General features: G+C 40.9%; 1 protein-coding gene across 3 annotated transcripts in view; it reads left to right on the top strand.

Moving 5' to 3' along the window:
- Positions 1–21,556, top strand: part of septin12 (neuronal-specific septin-3) — a 99,495-nt gene that overhangs the window by 35,937 nt on the left and 42,002 nt on the right. The window contains exon 1 of one of the 3 annotated variants that reach the window (XM_034030385.3): positions 14,994–15,083. The exons of the other annotated variants lie outside the window; for them this stretch is intronic. The gene's annotated coding sequence lies outside the window, so the exon portion shown is untranslated. Of the gene's footprint in view, positions 1–14,993; positions 15,084–21,556 lie in introns of those variants that run through there. 3 annotated transcript variants of the gene reach the window in all.

Here is a 21,556-nt window from a genome sequence, read left to right as displayed (position 1 = left end):
TGACATGTGACTATTGGCACTTTTGTTTGTTCTGCAGCAAGGAATGTCACTTGTTGGAATGTGCCCATGTGACTCCAATAAAGTACTTATAAACTCATGATTGGAATTGAGAATATATATTTTGGTACATGTAAATTTAGCTTCAGAGTGTGTGCTCTACAGTTCCGCTTATCATTTACAATGAGTGATTTTATTGATTGTAAATGGTAGGGAAATTACAACTGTAAAATACACTAACATCTCACATAAGTGTGTGTTGTGGATTTAATGCATTTGATTAGGCAGAAAAACACACTTTTATAATCAATCTGTTGTGTGTGTGTGTGTTTTTTTTTTTAACTAATCTGTTGCTTTCCAACAAACACTGGCTGATCTTTACCCAGGATAGGCACCACCTTAGTTGAAACTTCTTAGACCTTCATTCCAGAGCCATGAGTCATGCCTTTCTTTCACCACTAATCTCTGTTTGTTATGGTCGGAGGAGTGTTGATCGTTTCACCCCCCCCCCCCCCCCCAGTATGCACACCTTCAAGAGAAGCTGTGTAGAACAACGCAGTGGAATGCTGGGTCCTCAGGGAATTCTTCTGTCGACAGCATCACAGTCTAATTTAAGATCAAGGATCTATGTTGACATATGATTTTGCTGCTTCTTGCATCAAAAACTGCCACAAATACCAGGGCTATATAAACCAGTAGAAAAAAACTGTAAAAAAAAGAAACAACTTTTTACTGTCCCTAAGTTGCCATTAAATGCAGATGCCCCCTTTATGGATCAGGAGAAAACTATTTAAATGAAACACAGTAAAAAAAAAAAAATTTAAAAAAAAGTGTAACATTACCGTATTTGATGCCCAAACCCTGTTTGAATCGGTGCAGTCATGTTAATTAAAGGTGATGTTTGTGTTTGTGTTAATTAAAGGTGATGTTTAAGAGAATAGGCACCTTTTTAAAAATGACCCAGTGTTGAACCTATAGTTTATTTGATTGCAGACACTGAAGAGAAATGTAATGTTTGAGTCACTCTGCCCAGTTAATGTCTAGTTACTGTCTGCCTTTAGTGCGAGTACCTCACTGGCTGTGTGGCTCATTCCTTTAACCTTAAAAGACTGCACCACTGTGCTGCCATTGCTTTAACTGTAGAGCATTGTCATTGTAGTACCCTATCTTTGCCAGGGGCCTGTGTTTCGTAAAGAATGGCCAATGGTGGGTATCACACTACAGTTATATGCTTCTATAATAATAGCTATACAAGTCTATACACAGTGTTTCTGTTAACAGCATACGTGACATCCTCTATCACATTTGGTACAGAAGAATGACCAATTGTCTACCAGGAATATCATATAGTGTGAAATACAGTCCCTTTTTGGCAGGGAAGATACAGGCATACAGTTTAATCAAACACTGCCACTTGATATAAACATTGGGAGCAGCAGGTCATTGAGATCAAACGTTTATCTTGGATGAATATCTGCACTTACCCACCCCACCCTGGAAATGGGGGCCCTTTGAAAAAACAAGCATTTGTGATCAAAGTACTACTGTACCTTGTGTAAACTCCTCAAAGTGTAATGTTATTCCCTTGCCAAGGGTCTTTTCCTTCAGAGTATGATCTGAGCAGACTGTTGAGGCTGGTTTATGTATGCCTTGCCCTTCAGGTATGAATCCATGGTTCTATTCTCTATTGGTGTGCTTCTCTCTTTCCTAGGAAAACTGTTAAAAAAATAGGCTTTATAACTAAATCAGCAAAGCCAAACTGACCGCTAATAGCACAAATCTGGTGTACTGTAATGTATAGCACTTCACTAATGTAGCACATGTGTGTTTTATAGAAATTGGATTGATTTATAGCATCTGGTAATAAAGCTGACTTTTAATTAGAATAAAGAAAAGAAAAAAGGAGTTGCTTTTTATTTGAAATCAACCTCATAAAGAATGTGTTGTACTTTGGGCAGAATTTAATACAGCCATGGCCTGCTTATCCCAAAGAGGTTCATACTAGACATAATAAACAGTTACCTGATATCCGATAACTGCTCTACCCACTGTACCGGGCTACTATTGCCTCTTGGTACAGAACCATTGCATGAGCATTAATAACCATTTCAAACTGATGTACTGTATTTGGGATTCATACAATTCCTTTACAGCAACTTTGAACTCTGGCCTATACAGTTCAGGATATTAAACATCTTATGTTAATGCGTGTTGGAAAATAACAACAATGTGTTAAAATGGATTACAGTCAGAAAAGAAGGAATAATGAGACCTTCTAAAATGACCTTTTTCCATCTACTGATGAAATTCAAGGCACTTTCTCATGAGAAACAGGAATTTAGCCTGTGAAGTTTTCCTGGACTTAAGTAGCTGATAAGCACAAAAACAAAGCAAGACAAGGCCATCCTTTGTGTATTGGGGAGTTCTCTGATAAGATATGGATCAATTGCTGGTTGTGTGCTCTCTTTTTTACTTCATGGAAAGAAGTGCACACAGGTGCTGACAATTAAAGTATATTGTCTTACTTTGTGTTAAAGATAACTATGTCTCTTTGAACATGCTTTGTTGATTGTAAGAGGCAGCCCAGCCCCTAGTATGCATAGGCGCCGACATCTGTTTCTGCCAATGAGAGCTTTGATATGTGCCACGTGGGGATGCTGGTTTGTGGTGTTGGAGATTACAGCCTCTGATTTAAATTAAATAACTATGAATTACTACAGTAATTAATGCACTAACGTACACACACAGTCTTCACAAACATCCCAATTTAAAGACATCACTGTAGCCCTCTGGGTGAAATTGTCAGCAATCTTATTTACTAGATCTTTGGTAAGGTCTTAATGACCGAAGATACTTAAGTCTTCTGAGGCTGGAGCATGAGCGTTCTGCAATGCAGGATGAAACGGGCGCAGTACTCGGGTAGTATATTCCACAAGTATTCATTTCCTTCAGATTTTAGAAATACGATGACATCGTGAAATCTGGTTAGCAGGATATTTTTATGCTGAGTTCGATCCAAAAACATGTCTCGAATTTTGAAGTTTTAATCTCTGCACATCAAAGTTATTTGCATAAAACTCAATTACTCGCTCGACTTGCTTTACTTTAACAGCTACAGTAGCTCTGATTGTGAAGCATTTACATTACAGTCTGACAGATCTGTACCGGTGTGGACTGAGAAATGGATTTGACTATGCGGGACCTTTTTAATTGTAGCCATTTTTTTCCAAGTTTGATTTCAGGGCAATGTTTAACATTGCAGATCAATAAACGCATGTATCCCATAAGACAAAAACTGTCATGGAGTGGGTGCTGAGCACCCAGCTTATTTTCCACCAGGAGTGCTTGAGCCCTGGTGCACCCACAGAGTCAGTGCCTATGTGTGGAAGTGATTGCTTTTGTAATGCATACTCCTTTAGGATTGAAGGTTTATCAAAAGAAGAAATACATGTTTTTTTGTGTCTTTTTGCTTTTCCTTTTTCAGAATCATTTACTGTGTATTATCATAGTTGACTGTACTTTGTATGCAATATAACATGCTTGGAGGAGTGTCCTATGCTGGCAATTTACATCACATTGCCATACTTTTACCATGGTATATTGCAGTAAACGTTCATAAGGAAACAATGAGAGTAATGGCACCCACTCTATTGCTGTCTTGTTGAAAATTAGTCTATGTGAGCCCTCAATTTAAAGTAATGTTTTTCATCTCCAAGGTTGTAAATACAATGCATTACTGTGACAGGATGGCTGAGTGGTGACGTCACGGACCAGGAAATACAGACACGCTACTGCGGGTGAAGCCCTGGGCGCGTATTTATTAAACAAACGAAACAAAACAAAACAAAACGGTGGCCAAAATATACAAACACAATACTCAATAAATATCATGCCGGTCCAAGTCCAGCACGAGTAGCAGTTGTTGTTTTAAATCTCCTTCGCTCTCTCTCTTGTTCCTTTTCCCTTCTCCCTTCCATCCTCACCCAGCTGAGAGGTTCTTGCAGCTGTGCCTGAGCTCGATTGCTTGTCAATCACTCAGGCACATTCCACAGGCAATTAACCCTTCCCTGCCAACCCAAAACAACAGCGCAAATAAAATACACTTAATAATAATAATAATAATAATAATAATAATAATAATACAAAAACAATAGAAATACATATAGGGGTGGGGTGTACCCTGTCACCATTACATTACACTTTAGATTTATATACCACCAAAAGAGTAGAAAACAGCAAAGTACAGTACAAAAAAAAAAGGACATCTGAAATGTGAACAATGGCATTAGGAATCCTCTGCCTCTACCAACCAATGTGTCTGCTGAGGGAGTGGGAGACCAGTCAATCGAACAGCGTGCTAAATGATTTGCCGAACAGGATTTTGCAGCTTTAGAATTAAATATTTTACAGAAGCACCACAGGTCAATGTCATTCTATTTGTACAGGAATAACCCAGACCTTCAATAATGTAGTGCTAAATTAAACTAAATGTATAGTTAAATTCATCAGTAATAGTGAAAGAAACTATAATTGAGTGTTTGAAGTTAGGGACTCCAGCTGGACATACCCATTATGTTAGCTTGTTGTGGGAATACAGGGCTAAAGCTGGACCAGCTACCATCTACTAACACCTCACAATGCTGTGTGGGGGTGTGCTGCTATATTGTAAGAGAGGACCAATTCCCATTTTCTCATACCCCAGCATGTATGATAAGTGTCTTGTGACGATAACCTGGAAATACTCCATCTGCAAGCCCGATTTACTGTAGGCTGATGAAGTGTTTTGAGTTTGTACTTAAACTCCACAATTGGCCAAAGACAGGAAGCTGGTAGAATATATATTACCATAAACTCAACAAGCCCATGTCTAATACTTAATAACTAACTGATATTAACTAACAACTCAAAAATAACAAATAGGAGTGTTGTGTGGCAGCAAGATTCTAGGAACACCAGCATTAGCCACAACTGGGTTTTCATTCATCGAGAGAGGGGATTCCATCCTTGGGATGACATAAAATGGTATTGCCTGTCCTCAGGTGTACCAATTTGCCACGTTTCATTGCTCCATTGCGATTCTGTTTTTCCAGGGCTGTGTATGAGAGTATTGTAGACTTTTGGATGCTATTGCATTGACAAAGGAGTACTCTCTTGGTCTACATGGATAACCTACAGTGAACCTGCTATGCTGTCTGTAAATACGGTTAAGTAGTGTGGCAAACTAGAACACACCCCTCCCATTTAGTATCATAAAAAAACAAGATGTCTAACAATTTCCAGTGTGGTGTACAGTTTTTATACTGTAGGATTTGGGATAAAAGGCTTGGATTTTATTTGAAACATGTTGGCTTTGCAGCTGGGTGGGGTGCAGTACAGGTTGGGGACACACAGCTGTTCTCTCTCGAGAAAGCTTTTAGAATTAAAAGGAAGGATTTAGGAAGACTGTGTTTGTTTTTACCCACACACTGTGCCTAATCATACAGAAACTGTAGTGATTTTGTAGACAAATTAGGTATCTTTGGATGCAAGGGTTAAGGCATATCTAGTAGGTATTTCTTTCTGCGGTACAATGAGGAAGGACATCATACTCGCTGTGTGTGGCCACACAGCGCACATTCTCCTACCCGTGAATGCCAGGTAGAGACAACAATAGAGATATGTATTAAAATTCAATATAGCACTATAATCATAATAATTTAAGCATCTAGCTCCACACCTCAAAAAAAAATAAAGATTGGTATGCAAGTGGGAACACACAAGCATGTCAGTTGGGCTGTACTGTAAAAACAAATACCTCTTAAAAGAAGCTCATAAAGCTAGGACCTAAAAAAATGAGGAGGCAGCAGTCCTCCCTGGATTGGAATTCAGGTTTTTGAATCCCTTCTTGGTGGTTGACCTGCTGGACAAACCACTTCACCTCATGGAGCTCCGGTACCGCCCCCCCCCCCACACACGCACACTGAAAACAAGATATAGCTGCTGGGGCCCTCTCGATCTCTGGCATGCCGTCAAGGAAATATAGGTCAGATAACAGATGTGCACTCTTCTAAACAAACAAACCACAAAGTTATAAACTTGGCAGGGTAATAGAGAAGGGATATCCATAAAAATATGGGGTGGGGGTATAAATAGAAAGAAGGCACTCGCTCAGTGTTTTGAAGATACTTTGGATTGCGTAGTGCATTGGTCATTCCCCCCCGAGGGGACAGGGTTAACCCTAACCCTAACCCTAACCCTAACCCCCCCCCGGGACAGGGTTACAAATGCAAGGAGATTGTCTAGAGGGAGTTAATCTTTATTCTGGCAAGTTATTATTAATCTTTTTTAAAAAACAAACTTCATTAAGTTCTTTATTAAGTAAAAACAATATAAAAAAAAATAAAAACAATAAAAATGTAATTGCAATTATTGTAAGTCATAGGACTGAAAGGGGGAATTACATGGAATAACAAATTCGTGCCAAACCCGTCCTGTGCAATCACTGCAGTAGTTCCCAGTGTGGATCCAATATGTTTATGCCAATAAAAGAACGGACTATTGATTTTGGCATTACTATTGTATCTCTATTGGGACACTGTGAGCCTAGAAACACCATTTATTAATTTAATTAATCTATTTTACCCCAGTTTATATACCAAATTTGAATGTCACCAAGACTTGTTACAGACCGTTAAGGAGGATCAATGGGCGACCTCTGCTGTCACCCATCCTCACGACAGCAATATACATTTAACTAGCTACTGAACCCTGGAGGTGAAATCCAGCCTTGGAAGTCTCCGTCAGGACTCATGGAGTGCCTAACTGGTACTGTATGATCCCCCTGCTGATATGGATAGATATAAATCGCCAGTACAGAAATTATACTGTATATTCTTACAATAATTTGGGTTGGGCAGTTTACAGACATTGGTTCTTTTTTTTTTTTTTTTTTGGCTACTGAGTTAGATCAGCTAAACCTGAGATCAATTTGGGTTGTTGAGTTGTGTGAATTGCATCACTGCTTATCCTAGGGCACTAACCGCCTCGGGGCGTGCAGATTTCAAAACAGAGTTACAAACAGATGTGTCCCCTTTTTTCTTTTTATGTTTCTTTTAAATATTTAATCTAAACCACTGAGTGCATTCCAGAAAATGAGTCACATAGGGAAATAAATCAGGGGCTGGTGTAAATAAGGGCAAGTCGTGACAGCCAAAAGTCAAAGACAGATGAGAGAAAAGGCCAAACTGTTAAGCTTTTTATTTTTTTCAGGTATACAAACTTCTGTGTGATACTAGTCACGTTATGTAACTAATGTACTTCGTGTATACAGTTTTACAAATGCATTAGAGAACTACAGTCAAAGAAAACAATTCCAAAACTGCGATATTCTGTGTAAATATTCCGGTATGCTTTTAAATATTAAATAGATAAATAGAACAGAACAAATCTATGCATCCGTCTTCATCTGTGTGAGAAACAGCCTGTGTTTATATCCAAATAAAATACCAGCTAAACCAGTTCTGATAGAGCAGCCTTTTATCAGGAAAGGCTGCTTACTTACTTAATTTAGCATTTTATAACAATAATAGTACAGCCTGTAATGTGCCAGATATTACTGTTTTTTATGTCTGTAGATGTAAAATAAATACATTGCATCATGCAGTAGTGGTATTTAGGTCTAGCAATGTTCAGATCTGTCGAATCAAAGGCATTAAGTGTTACCCAGGTGGAGACAGCTGTGTTTAGTAGGGCACAGTAGAAGCAGCTGGCTGACCCAATGTCAATTTCTGTCTTTCAAACCGGGGTGGTGATTTCATCACAGCTTTTACAGTACCTAATTATCTTACTGTTTTCATACAGTAATGCCAAATATAATTGATCAAAGCTTTGTATTCCAGTGTTTGTGAAAGGGTAATGTTACAAAACTATAGTACGTTTGTGCTATTTTTCATGAAGAAAATAACCGCTAACCCTTCAAAACTGGCAATGAACTACTTTCCCGCTCATATTAACGTAAAAAGATATTGCTGGTAACATATGAACCTTTCCAACACGTGAAATGTATAAACAAGTACTTCTTGCTGAGATGAGAACTAATACAAATAATGATAGATAGTTGGTTTGAACCAGTTTTATACATTTTTGATGCTTGAAACACATGGACGTATCACCTGTTCAGTAGCAGCATGCAGTGACATCATTCATAACTTGGCAACACATAGTGACATCACAGAGAGTAGCTGAATAGCATGTAACATTTTCAGACATCACCGAGCAACAGTATTTATTCTGGGCCAGACCAGCATTTGACAGAAAGTATTCTTTTGAACACACATCTTCAGTCAAAAAAGAAAATTAACAGACATGGAAAACAAGATCAGTACCTGTTCATTCAAAAGCTTTTTTTTAGAAGACTTTGCAGAGAATGTAGGGAAATGCGAGAAAGGTAAGAGAAAAAAAAGACTATAGTTTTTTTTCTTACGAAATATGATCTATAAATCACACAGTAAAACTGGCTGCTTATTTTAAAATAAATTAAACCAGACAGCAATCAGCTCAGCTTTTGTGTTTTAAAAAATAAATAAATAAATAAATAAATAAATAAAAATAGATTACAATCTGTGGCTGCCAGGTGGCGCCAAGTGCCAAGTAGAAACACCCACATAAACAAAAGATCAATAACCTCTTGAAGGAAATCTGATTCCAGCCATTGTGTTCTGCAAAGTTCGGTGAAGCACAGTGAAATCATAAATAAGAGATAATGTAAATGCCATGATGGTAAAGCATATTCATTCTGTTTTAAAAGCAAGAGAGAAGCATGGTAAACTGCAAAAGCAGGGTGAAAAGGGAACTTGGTAAAATGTATGCAAGGGCCACAGTTAATGGACAAAAAGGTAATAAACATTAAACAATTGTTGTTATATTTGCTGGAGCATTACAGCTGAATGCTATGCTGAAATCATTGTGTGTGGAAGTACACAGCATTGGGCTCTTCACACCTGCACTACAAGCTCTATTGCCAGCAAATCATTTGGCGATAAAATAGCTTGCATATTTCTAGTATCAAGGTTTTGTTTGTATTGTCTAGTTGATAAAACAGAGATTACATTACATAAGCCAAAGAAAATGTATATTTAAAAGCCTGACAATACCATACTTTTAATCTTCTGAATGAAAAGTGCTAATCTTGGCTGGCAATGTTGCACATTTCAACCAAAGCTGAAGCTTCGTGCCACTGAAGATTTGAATTTATCTACTAGTATTCAGTGGCGCTGGAACCATTTTATAGTGAGGGTGCTGAAAGCCATTGAACAAAACTGTAACCCCTGTATATGATGGAAGCCTTGCAAACAACTGTTTTATGAATTTAAATAAAAAGAATTACAACATGCTTGCCATAAAACGTTTAGAGCAAGCAAATCAAAGTAGCTTATAGTGCTCTCACCAAAGTAAATACTGCAATTTAAAAATGTCATGTAGCGCGTCCAGAATGTCACTGTGTACGTGCAAAGAGCAAGTCTCTAATGTTGTGCTACGTACCCAACTTAAAAAAAAAAAAAGTACTGTTTTGCTGTATACACTAGATTATCTTTGCTTGCGTCAAATGCGTTCCAACTACTAAATCAACTCTCGTGAGATATTGTATAAACCGTGTGATTTATACAATATCCCACCACTGTTGTTACAGTCAGCGCTGATTGGTCTGTCATGGTTTGTGTTCAAAAGCAATCTAAAAAGCTCAAACTAGCAGGATTTACCATTGCATCAGCTTCTGATAGCACTGCACCCCTGCTAGTATTGAAATGACTGTTCCTGTTAATTGCTTGGTGATTTTTCTTAAACCACTAGGTCACACTGCCTCCCAGTCCCACAGCTCTAGCCTCTAGGCCACACTGCCTCCCAGTCCCACAGCTCTAGCCTCTAGGCCACACTGCCTACCAGTCCCACAGCTCTAGCCTCTAGGCCACACTGCCTCCCAGTCCCACAGGTCTAGACAGTAGGCCACACTGTCTCCCAGTCCCACAGCTCTAGCCTCTAGGGCACACTGTATCCCAGTCTCCTTGTCTAACTGCTAGCCACTCTGCCTTCCAGCCCCTCTGCACTTTCAGACCTGTCAACTCTCCTGTATTCACCGGGAGTCTCCCGTATTTTGGACCTTTCTCCTGGGACAGATTTTCTCCCGTATTTTGCTCAAAACTCTACTGTTAAACCCCCTTATGTCGGCAAACCTTTAATGTCTGCAAAAGTCATGGCCGGTGTGTGGTTACTGCAATCCCACTCTGTACCCCCCTCCCCCCCCCCCCCGCCGCCACTACTGCTCTACAGGGGAAAGAGTAAAAAAAAGGTGTCGCGGATTGCATCATCCCCCCACTCCCGATTTTTGTATTTTCAGAAGTTGACAGGTATGTACTTTTCACATAACTCCTTGCTTTTATCCCTCATATTTGTAATAGTACATTCATAGGCCAGATCTTTAAGTAAGAGGCCAGGGTATAGTGCTTCCCAGACATTTGCTTTACTCAGATTGTCTCCTGTCCCCCGATATCCCCCCTCCCTCTCAAATTCAACTACCGAGTATGATGCAAACACTGTTTTTGTTTGAGGATCCCACAATCTTTTTGGGAAGGCCTGGTCACCCAGCTGTGTGACATTGTAATTGCACCACTGTAGGACAGAATACATTCCTCCCTTTGTGGTTTTGAACACTTGCTGTTTAAGGTTCCCAAGATTTCTGGCTTGAATACAGTATTTCATGAGTTAGGTTCTCTTGCAGTACAATAGCCCATCATTTAGATATCTGTTTTCTGGTGTTTGCGCTGCCTTGGAGAGAAAGGGCAGCCTGCCCTCTTGTGGGTCGAAGAATGGAGCTGAGGTCAGTTGTCATATTTAGTCTCAGCTGTACAGGCCAAGGAAACGGATTTTGTACTGTGAACAGCAGAGACCTGTTATGTACAGTATTGTATCCCTATGCTGTAATTAATGCCTGCGTGGAAGTACAAGTCCAAATCATATATGGAATAAGTCATTTTTAAATGAATAGGGTTTTTAATTTTAAACCTAAATCAGAGTTAGTCTTGGTTTAGCTACTGGGATGTCTTCACAAGGTTTATCTCAGTTTCTTTGTTGTGTTTTTGTTTTTTTGTTGGCCAATGAATCATTCCCTGTCTTTAGTGTTGGGGTTTCAAAGACCTGCAGTTCCGAAGAAATGCAGAGAATCATAAGAAAATGCATTGGTAGTAATGCATCGATGCAGTGCGATCCCAAATCATACATTAGAGTTCAAAGAAGTTAAGTTATCCCGAGTGGCGCATCCGGTAAAGGCACTCCGTGTGGCGTGCAGGATGCACTCTATGGCCGGTTTGAGTCCAGGCTATTCCACAGTCGACCGTGGACGGGAGCTCCCAGGGGGCAGCGCACAATTGGCCGAGCGTCACCCGGGAGGAGGGAGGGTTAGGTCGGCCAGGGTGTCTTCGGCTCACCGCGCACCAGCGACCCCTGTAGTCTGGTTGGGCGCCTGCGGGCTTTCCTGTAAGCTGCCCGAGAGCTGCGTTGTCCTCCAACGCTGTAGCTTTTGGGTGGCTGCATGGTGAGTCCGCAGTGTGAAAAAAAGCGGTCGGCTGACGGCACATGCTTCGGGGGACAGCGTGTGTTCGTCTTCGCCCTCCCGAGTCAGCGCAGGGGTGGTAGCGGTGAGCTGAGCCTAAAAAATAATTGGCCATTCTAAATTGGGAGAAAATAATAAAAAAATAATTGGCAACAACTAAATTTAAAAAAAAAATTCAAAGAAGTGGATTTGTGTTGACCCAATCTTCATAAGCTTCTAGACATTTTTCAAATATATTCTGGCAGAGGGAGTAATGCTTTTCTCATATGTATAGTTGGGGGTTGTTCGAAAACCTAACCTGATTCGAATTGCATGGGCCTGGGATGCTTCTAAAGCTTAGAAGAACTGATTTAGGGAAACAGCTTTAAACATGTCAGTTGTCTAGGGGAGGCTGGGGGGGGGGGGGGGGGGGTTGTGATTTTAAAGAAAAAAAAAGCAGAAAGATTAGCAAGTTATGACATAATTTGTTTGAAGATTGTTTGGATCACAGCTCCAGTGCCCTTGTGTATATATAAAAAAAAAGAGAAAGAGCAGATCTTTTTTCATGTGCATGCACTGCAAACTTCAATGACAATCTGTGCTCTACTGTACTGTATAACCATATTGCGAGGTTAAAAAAAAAAAAAAAAAAAAAACCCTTTGAGTTTGTAACGGTTGTTTAGTCGGAGGGATGATATTGTAGCGGATCAGCTATCTGCAGGAGTCAGTGTGGCTGCTCTAGGAAATGGTGATGGCGATTGGGGGAGATTTTGTTTCATTGGAAACTGTTCAGAGAGCCACCCCACTAGCAGGAGAGCTCCAGTTTCTCACCGGTAGAGGTTTTAATTATGTCACCCTTGGGGTAGGATAGGGAGTGTCTGCATGAGATACTGTATACATTACTTCATATGTAAAAATGACCCACCACACTGCAAGGATCAACAGTGTTCCTCTGGCAGTGCTGTGCAATTACACTGCATGCTTGTCATTTTATGAACTGCGGATGGGCTATCAGTTTGTTTAAAACAACTTTGCCGATTTCAGATTTAGCGGCTTCAGATTACCAGTAATTGAGTCATCTTTGTGGCCCAAATACAAAGTGGATTTTGAGTTGTTTCAGTGTTGTGCACACATTTCTGGAGTTCGAAGAACATTTTGTTTATGCATGTACAACACTGACCGTAAAGCAAAATGAGATACGTCTGGATGGTCAAGCAGGGGGGAAATATCCTGTTTTGCGATAAATATAAAATGAGCTGATAGAGATAGTAATAAAAAACACTGCCTGTAGTTTTTGTTGTAAAAATCAATTCAGTTTCACCATTTGTCAGATGCCTATCATTACATTGGTAGATGGATAAAAAAAACGAAATCGTGTTTTGTATAGTCTATTGTAGGACATGACACTGGGAGAAACCATTACTCTCCTCAAGAGTCCACAAAGCATACTCTAACTCTAAAAGAGCGCCCCCAAGCAGTCCGCACCATTTTTAACACTGCGGTTTGGTTTTTGCTGGGAGTCGCTGAGGGATCATAAAAAGAGAAAGGATTTCCTTTTTAACAAAATGGCTGGAAATTCCCTAAACTTCCTGCAAATAAATGTTGCCTCTCACTAGCTGGGGATAGATAGTATTTGATACAGTAAATGGTGGTTTAAACAAAGCTGACTGGTAAGAAAAAACAGCAAAGGGTTAGGGTAATTGCAATGTATGGTACAAACTATGTCAATATCGGTAGTATAAGCATCATAAATGTTTATATGGGCCAACATTGCTTTTCAGAATCTGTGGAATTTAGGCAAGCTTGTCAGTATAGACCCTAAACTTGAAACAAAGTAAACCAATTTTACATGCTGTGAACAGACTGGCTTGTGTGGTGATGTCAGGCCAGGAAGGAGTAACACACACAGAGACAGCACTGGGGTATGAAGGTGCTGCGGCGCATTTTATTAATAAATAAAAAGTTTAAACAAAACGGTACAAAACACTTATACAAAACAAAGAGGCACGTTGGCCAAAACAGACAGACTGTAATGATTTAGCTTTTTAGTTTCTCTTTCACTCACATCTCGTTCCACCTCTGAACCCCTTCCCCCGATCAGCCAAAGCTGTGGGTTTATATACATGTGACCGTCTCCAAATTATTAATAAATCAATCAATCAATCTGGAGACGATCACATTCTGTACGGGTTTACAGAATTTTTTTTTTTTCAAAAACAATAACAAAACGTGTTTTATACAAATTAAACAAATAAATAATAACACAACAAATACAAAAATAATACACACAGGGGCGCGGTGTACCCCCTCATACATGCCCATACTGTATTTGGTATTGAGTGTAGTGTTTGTACTGTTTTGATTTATTTATTGATGTATTTAATCATTGCAAACTACGCTTAAAGAAAAGCCTTAAGCACCTTTCACACTGGCATGCTCTACCCGGGTCTGAACCTAATGGGGTCAGGATCCGGTGTTATGTGGGTCAGCTACGCAATTTCACACTGCTTTTGATAAAGCAGGGTCTACCTGGGTAATGGAAGTAAATACACAATGCGCGTATCAATGCCCCGGAAGCAGCTTGTTACGGACGCTTCCATCCAAGCTTCTCTGGATTGAACCGTCGGCCCAAATGTTGATTAGAGCAAATGTTTCTTCATCCCTGCTGCAATCTGGCTCATGGTGTTACAACAAAAATATGACTAAACAGAATTATTATTATTATTATTTATTTCTTAGCAGGCGCCCTTATCCAGGGCGACTTACAATTGTTACAAGATATCACATTATTTTTACATACAATTACCCATTTATACAGTTGGGTTTTTAAAGGAGCAATCTAGGTAAAGTACCTTGCTCAAGGGTATAGCAGCAGTGTCCCCCATTTGGGATTGAACCTACAACCCTCCGGTCAAGAGTCCAGAGCCCTAACCACTACTCCACACTGCTGCCCTTAACAGAAATGTTCCTTGTGGAAGTGAAACCTTAACGCAGGCATGGCTGTTTGTTATTTCGTCGGCTTGTGAATAGCCGTCATGCATTTTGTCTCGCTCAGCCCGGGTCAAAGTGTGTCGACCCACATCCTGAGCCAGAAGCCGGGTCGGGAACCGGGTAGGAGTGACAGTGTGAAAAGGAGCTTTAGTACCACAATCCCATGATGTACAGTGCCGTTAGCTTCATTTGTAGCAGCAGTCTTTAAGAAAGCAGAGGGTTAAGAGAGAAGGCTGACTTTGTGAATGAGCTATGAGCTTGTGGGGTTAATTTGTATTGTTAAAGTGACCTGCACACTGCCCCCAGCTTCCTGGACAAACAGCATCACACTGCTTAGTGTTTCCTGCTGCGGCTTTTTCTTTTTTTTTTTTTTTTTTTTTTTTTATTGCAAAGCCAAGGAGGAACTCCGGTTTTATTAATTTTTTTTTTTTTTGCAGAAGCTCATTTTTCTATTTGTGATCACTGACAATACATTAAGGATACATTTAAAAAGCAGCAGTTAAACTCATCTGTGCAGCAGTCAGAAAATCTGGTGAGTTCTTGAGTGTCGCAAAATGTTTTGTATGTTCTGGAAATTACTGACCAAGGTGGTTTCCTTGCACAGTGTTTTTATATCTGGAATCTAAATCGACCATTAAAAGGAAGACTATTAATAATGTCTTTGTTTTTTGCATGAAAAGTAATGGTGTCTACTTCATTGATTTGAGTTCTGTTAAATCAAGCTTTACAATGCTTTTAACACTTCAGACTGTGCTTTGGAATAGAATTCAGTACACAATCAGTATGTTTTATATATATATATATATATATATATATATATATATATATATATATATATATATATATACTGGTTTGGTTTTAATAGTTAAGTACAATCTGTTGTCATTGGTTTTGATTTAGTTTCAACTACTGGGATCAATGCACCAAGTACAGCAGTATGCTTTTAAAGTACTGAACTGTGGACTAAAATGCATAGTTATGAGAAACGTAGGCATGGTGTCCCATAAAAAGGTCCTAATTAGTCTCAGCGTGATTCTGCCAGCTACACTTTGCTTAGCATCTTCTTCATTCTATTACAGATGTTGAGGTGTGTAACTAATGTAGCTAATTACAAAGAATCTTCTTTGATCCTGTACTGTCCTGGTAGAATTGCTGTGTGTACCGCAGCTTCTCCAGCTGTGGGCAGTCAAGAAGGGGGGACATGAGCAGCTTCTATGAGGGGAAGGGTTGAGTGTTAAGTGATTTAAAAAAAAAAGTTCAACTGTTAATGGATACAAAGAAAAAGATCAGAGCAGCCAGCGGATAAGCTGACTGCATTCAGAACTAATTCAGTGAACTAATAAGGATTTCAGTGAATGGTTTGTTCCCATAGCCTAGGCATTAGGCTGTATTGTACACTGATTATCGCTGCCTGGTTGGGGCTTGAGAGTGTTAGGAGGGGTGCTAGCTAGGAGGGGTGCTGTGTGACTGTACCTGGTCTTGCAATTAAATTTAAATCACACCAATGTGCACTCACAAATAACTATGCTCCTCTGTTAATAGCCAGTAGGTTGGAGTTGTTTATTTGTAGTGCTTTTGGGATACCCTGTTTTTAATTGGTGTTTATGTCCCTAAGATCCTGAAGTGGATGTTAGTCATTTTAAATGCCTGAGTAATCCCCACACTTACATACTGTACTTGAAAAATTAAATGAATGCCAGATTTGACTGAGCTGCAAGCGACATGAAGTTTGGAAAGCAAGCTGGCTTTTTCGTGTGACAGGAAATTGTCAAAAATCTGTTCAATCTGTATGCAACAGGCTGCTTGGTCAGCTTATTCAGGCACAGGGAGAGGGATGTTTTACATGGCGTAGTTAACCCTTTTAGGACAGGTTTGAACGTAGCTGCTGAAAGGATATTATTTAAAGCAAAATGTCAGTGATTTAATGTCAGGTCTAAAGTGTCCTCTGTTAACTTTCATATACTTGAAATGTTAACCAATCCTGTAGATTTATTATATATTTATTATGTATATTATAGTTAATGTGTATCACTGCAGTGACATAATTGTTTGGTTGAACTCTATTCCTGCTTTTTCTGTTGACTCTATTGAAAGTTTTATCTTGGAACACACTTGTCTGGTATGGATTAAGCCTTAGGGCTTGTTTTAGACTATTCTAAGTGCTGTAGATGCAAGTACTGTGACCCACTCATAGAAAAGTTCACTCTTTTTTGTTTCTAAAGCATGTTGGGGGATTACGTAACTGGTAACAGATGTTCCTGTTTGGGAAGTCTCTGATTTCTGCCCTCCACCCTCTCTGTTTCCCCATTGGTCAAAGCAGAGCTACATAGATTTACTTTAAGGCAATGTAAACAGAAACCAAGAAACAAAGTTCAGGCTCCCAAAGGCCGGTGGTTTGTTCTTCACACATTTACTTTATGGTACAGTTAACCCTTTAAACTCCACCAGTAAGTGTTACTGTCCTCTGAGGGAAATCTTCCAGCACTTTCCCAGAGGCCATATATGATTCTTAACCCTGAGAAAACCTGGTATTTCCTGCTTTAAACCTATGGTTTCCAAGGCAACTCTGTGAGCAATCCAATCACTGCTTTTGTTAAATGTGTACTGGTTTTGATTAAAAAGTATTAACCCATCAAAGAGAGAGGCAGAGATAGGTTCCAACCAATCAGAGACAGAGGTAGGTACCAATCCAACTAAAGATGGGCAGAGGCAGGTTCTTACCGACCAACCAACCAGAGAGAGACAGAGGCTGGCACCGACCAACTAGAAAGAGATAGGAGGTGGGCATCAACCAATCAACCAATGAGAGAAGCAGATGTAGGTACCTACCAACTAACCAATCCAGCTTGAGATGGACAGAGGTAGTACCAACCAACAGAGGCAATGATTGGTACGTGCTTATACCTCTCTCATGTTGGTTGATACTTACTTCTGTCTCTTGTTGGTCAGTGCCTGCTTCTCTCTGATTGGTTGGTTTGTGCATGCCTCTTTCTGATTGGTTGGTACCTACCTCTGCCTCTCTGGTTGGTTGGTCAGTGCCTACCTCGCTCAGATTGGTTGGTTGTTACCTCTACCTCTTTCTGGATGGTTGGTTGGTATCTGTCTCTCCCTCCACCTCCACCTTAGGGGCAGCAGTGTGGAGTGGTGGTTAGGGCTCTGGACTCTTGACCGGAGGGTTGTGGGTTCAATCCCAGTTGGGGGACACTGCTGCTGTACCCTTGAGCAAGGTACTTTACCTAGATTGCTCCAGTAAAAAAAAAAAAAACCCAACTGTATAAATGGGTAATTGTATGTAAAAATAATGTGTAAAAAATTATGTAATTGTATGTAATAATAATGTGATATCTTGTAACAATTGTAAGTCGCCCTGGATAAGGGCGTCTGCTAAGAAATAAATAATAATAATAATAATAATAATAATAGTGCATGCCTCTCTGATTGGTTAGTTGGTCGGTGCCTACCTGTCTGGTTGGTAAGTACCTGCCTCTCCCTCTACCTCCCTCTGATTTGGTTGGTTTGTTGGCGCATGTGTCTCCTGCCACCTCTCTCTGATTGGTTGGTCGGTGCTTGCCTCTTTTTGATTGGTTATTTGGTTGGTGCCTACCTCACTCTGATTGGTTGGTTGTTACCAGTATCTCTTTCTGGTTGGTTGGTTAATACCTGCCTCTCCCTCTTCTTCGGGTTGCTTGGTGTCTGCCTCTTTCTGATGGGTTAGGTGGTCGGTGCCTGCATGTCTCTGGTGCTTACCTCTACCGGTTTCTGGTTGGTTGGTACCTGCCGCTCCCTCCGCCTTTGGATTGCATTCTACAGTTTAAGAAATGTTATAGGTGTTATAACAACGTTTAGGGGTTGGAAGATTCATCAAGGGAGGATGAAATGCTTGAGGGAGAAGGGACAAGGGCCTTGCATTGATCAGTACTTTTTATGAAGTCAGTCAAGTGAGTTGAATGAAATCCAGTGACAGGAAGCAAACTACAGTTTTCAGGATATCAGCACCCCTGTCATAGGTGAGAGGAGGACTTGCATAAACACAACTAGTGATGAACCAAATGATCCTTGTGAACCTGGTCAGATGAACCAGCGTAAGAGAGAAAAAAACCTCAACGGGCACAAGCCTGGAGTTAAATGGGCAAGAGCTTCTGAGAAAACAGCGAGGGCCACAGTAAACACAGATCTCTGTTTTGAGTTGGAAGAATTTAGGGATACCATCTATGCATATGGAAGCAAGAGGTTTGGAGTTGAAAAAAGAAAGGAGAAAGTACAAACTATTCCTGTATGGTCTAGATGGCAGCAGGAGATTGAGCGCTTAGTCAGAGAACAGAGGCAGCTGAGGAAGCAATGGAGGAGAGCAGAAGTCAGAAGGAGGCACTCAATCTATTACAAAGGGTCATAAAAGATAAGTCTGCAATGTTGCGCAGAGCTGAGCGCCTACAGAAACGCTGCAAAAAGGAGTGTGCAAGAACTAACTTTTATAAAGACCCATTCAAATTTGCAAAGAAGTTATTCACCAGGGAGAAAAATGGCACACTAAAAGTAAATAAGTCTGAGCTGGAGAGGTAGCTCGAGGAAAAAAGGCATGAGCCTATGTTGATTCCTTCAGATATCACAGCTATCAATCCACCAGAATACTAAATGGTGGACTGCACATGTACAGTAAGTGGAAAGCAAGCGCTTCATCATCTCCAGGGCCTAATGGAGTTCCGTACAGAGTGTACAAGAGTGCCCCTGGTGTTATATGAATCCTGTGGAAACTGATGAAAGTAGCATGGGAAAAACAGGTTGTACCAAGAGCATGGCGCAGAGCAGGTGGGGTCTTTATACCCAAAGAAAAAGATTCTACGAGTATTGGTCAGTTTTGCCCTATTTCCTCGTTACCCGTTACTCATAGATTGTCAGCTTACCAATTGAAGAACTGCTTCATTGAAACTTCAGTACAGAAAGCCATTATTCCAGATTTCCCAGGATGCTTAGAGCACATTGGTGTGATCTGGCAACAAATTCAAATAGCTAAAAAGGAGAGGAAGGAGCTCCATGTGACATTTCTGGATTTAGCTAATGCATATGGTTCAGTACCACATGAGCTTCTTTGGGCAGCATTTGATTTTTTTCAGTATACTGAGGACAATAACAAACTTAGTGAAAGCCTTTGCAATTTTGTTTTTCAACTTCGGAATTCACCACTACATGACAATGTCTAGAAATTGTCAAGGAGCATCTCTATAATTAAAGGTAAAGTAGTGGATAAGAGGTTCTACATTTAACAGTGAGGCAATACCAACAGTGTCTGAGAAGCCTGTGAAAAGTCCTGGGAGATAGTATGCTGGAGACCTAAAGGACACAGTTCGTGTGGGAGAAGTGAGACAACAAGCAGTGCGAGGGTTGAAGAGCATAGACCGCAGCGCTTTACCGGGCGCTTTACTCTGGGGCTTTGTTTGGTCTACTGCCAAGACATCTGTGGCCACTCAGTGTATGAGGTTTCCTTGACAACAGTAGAGAAGCTGGAAGCGTTAATCAGTTCATACGTCAGGAAATGGTTAGGAGTTCCACGCTGCCTCAGCAGAGTGGGACTGTATGGTAAAGGGATACTGCACCTCTAACCGAGGAGTTTAAGTGCGCCAAGGTTCGATTGGAAATTACATTGGTAGTCACATGACGAATGTGTGAGGGAGGCAGCACCTGTGTTGAAAACTGGAAGAAATCGGGCGGCAAAGGAAACTGTGGAAGATGCTAAGGCTGCCCTTCATATCAGTGATATCATGGGGCAAGTACAGAATGGAAAAGGAGGCCTTGGTCTCAGTTCAGCTCCTCCTACATGGCACAAAGCAACCCCAGCTCAACGGAGGAAGCTGGTAGTCAACGAGGTGCAAAAGCAGGAGGAGAGGATGAGGTGTATAAAGGCCATTTCCCAGGCCAAACAGGGAGGATGGATGAGATTGGAGAGTGTGGAACAATGCAAGAGCGGCTGGCAAGATCTATGGACAATGAAACAGAGCAGTATCAGTTTCCTCATCAGGTCAACATATGATGTTCTCCCATCATCACAGAACCTTAATCTATGGGTAGGAGAGGATCCATGGTGTCCTTTGTGTTCATCGCCAGCTACATTAAGACACATTTTGACAGGATGTAAGGTGGGTCTTAGCCAAGGACGGTTTACTTGGCGTCATGACCAGGCACTGCAATGTTTGGCCTTCGCATTGGAAGACGAGCACAGCATGACCAACAGGTTGCTACCAATTCCAGCTATATATGACAAACAAAGAACAACATTCCTCCATCCAGGGGTGCAACCACCAAGAAAAGGTATTAAAACCAAAACTCGTCTAGGACAACTGGAAGCTGCTAGAGACTGGAAAATGCTGGCAGATGTTGGACAACAGCTTATTTTCCCACCTGAGATTTGCCACCACTAACCTTCGACATTGTCTTGTGGTCTGGATCATTACGTCTTGTTCACTTGGTAGATTTAACAGTGCCATGGGAGGATGCTGTGGATGAGGCATTTGAAAGGAATAAACTTCGGTACGCTGAACTGGCTGCTGAAGCGGAACAGCGAGGACGGAGAGTCCAGGTTTACCCAGTCGAGGCATATACTCCACAACCCAGTTTCTCAGAGACATCGGATTCAGTGGTCAAGAGTTGCGACGCATAACGAAGAACTTATCTGAAGCAGCAGAGAGGAGCAGCAACTGGCTCTGGTTGAGACAAAGATTCTGGTTGGGGACCTCAAGCATCGTAGAAAGAAAGCAACGTCGATGTAAAGGAAGTTAAGTAAGCTGGGCTTAGCAGAGTGGGGGACGGAGAGGGGTGGTGCTGGGACGCCAGAATCACTGTCGAGCCCTTTTAAGGTGTCGTGGGCTAGTCGACGAAAAACCAAGGTTGGAAGGTGCCCACTTGAAGACCCCAGAGAAGTACCCTACTTAGATCAGTCTAGACGGTTGTCATGCTGATGCGGTAGGGAGGCCGCACAGTGGTTGATCCCTGGAGCCAGCATTGCAGCCGTTG

The sequence above is a fragment of the Acipenser ruthenus genome, chromosome 13, assembly GCF_902713425.1.
Source record: "Acipenser ruthenus chromosome 13, fAciRut3.2 maternal haplotype, whole genome shotgun sequence".
Taxonomy (NCBI): Eukaryota; Metazoa; Chordata; class Actinopteri; order Acipenseriformes; family Acipenseridae; genus Acipenser; species Acipenser ruthenus.
Note: the sequence above shows the minus strand (reverse complement) of the source record. Positions and strands in the feature narration are given on the sequence as shown.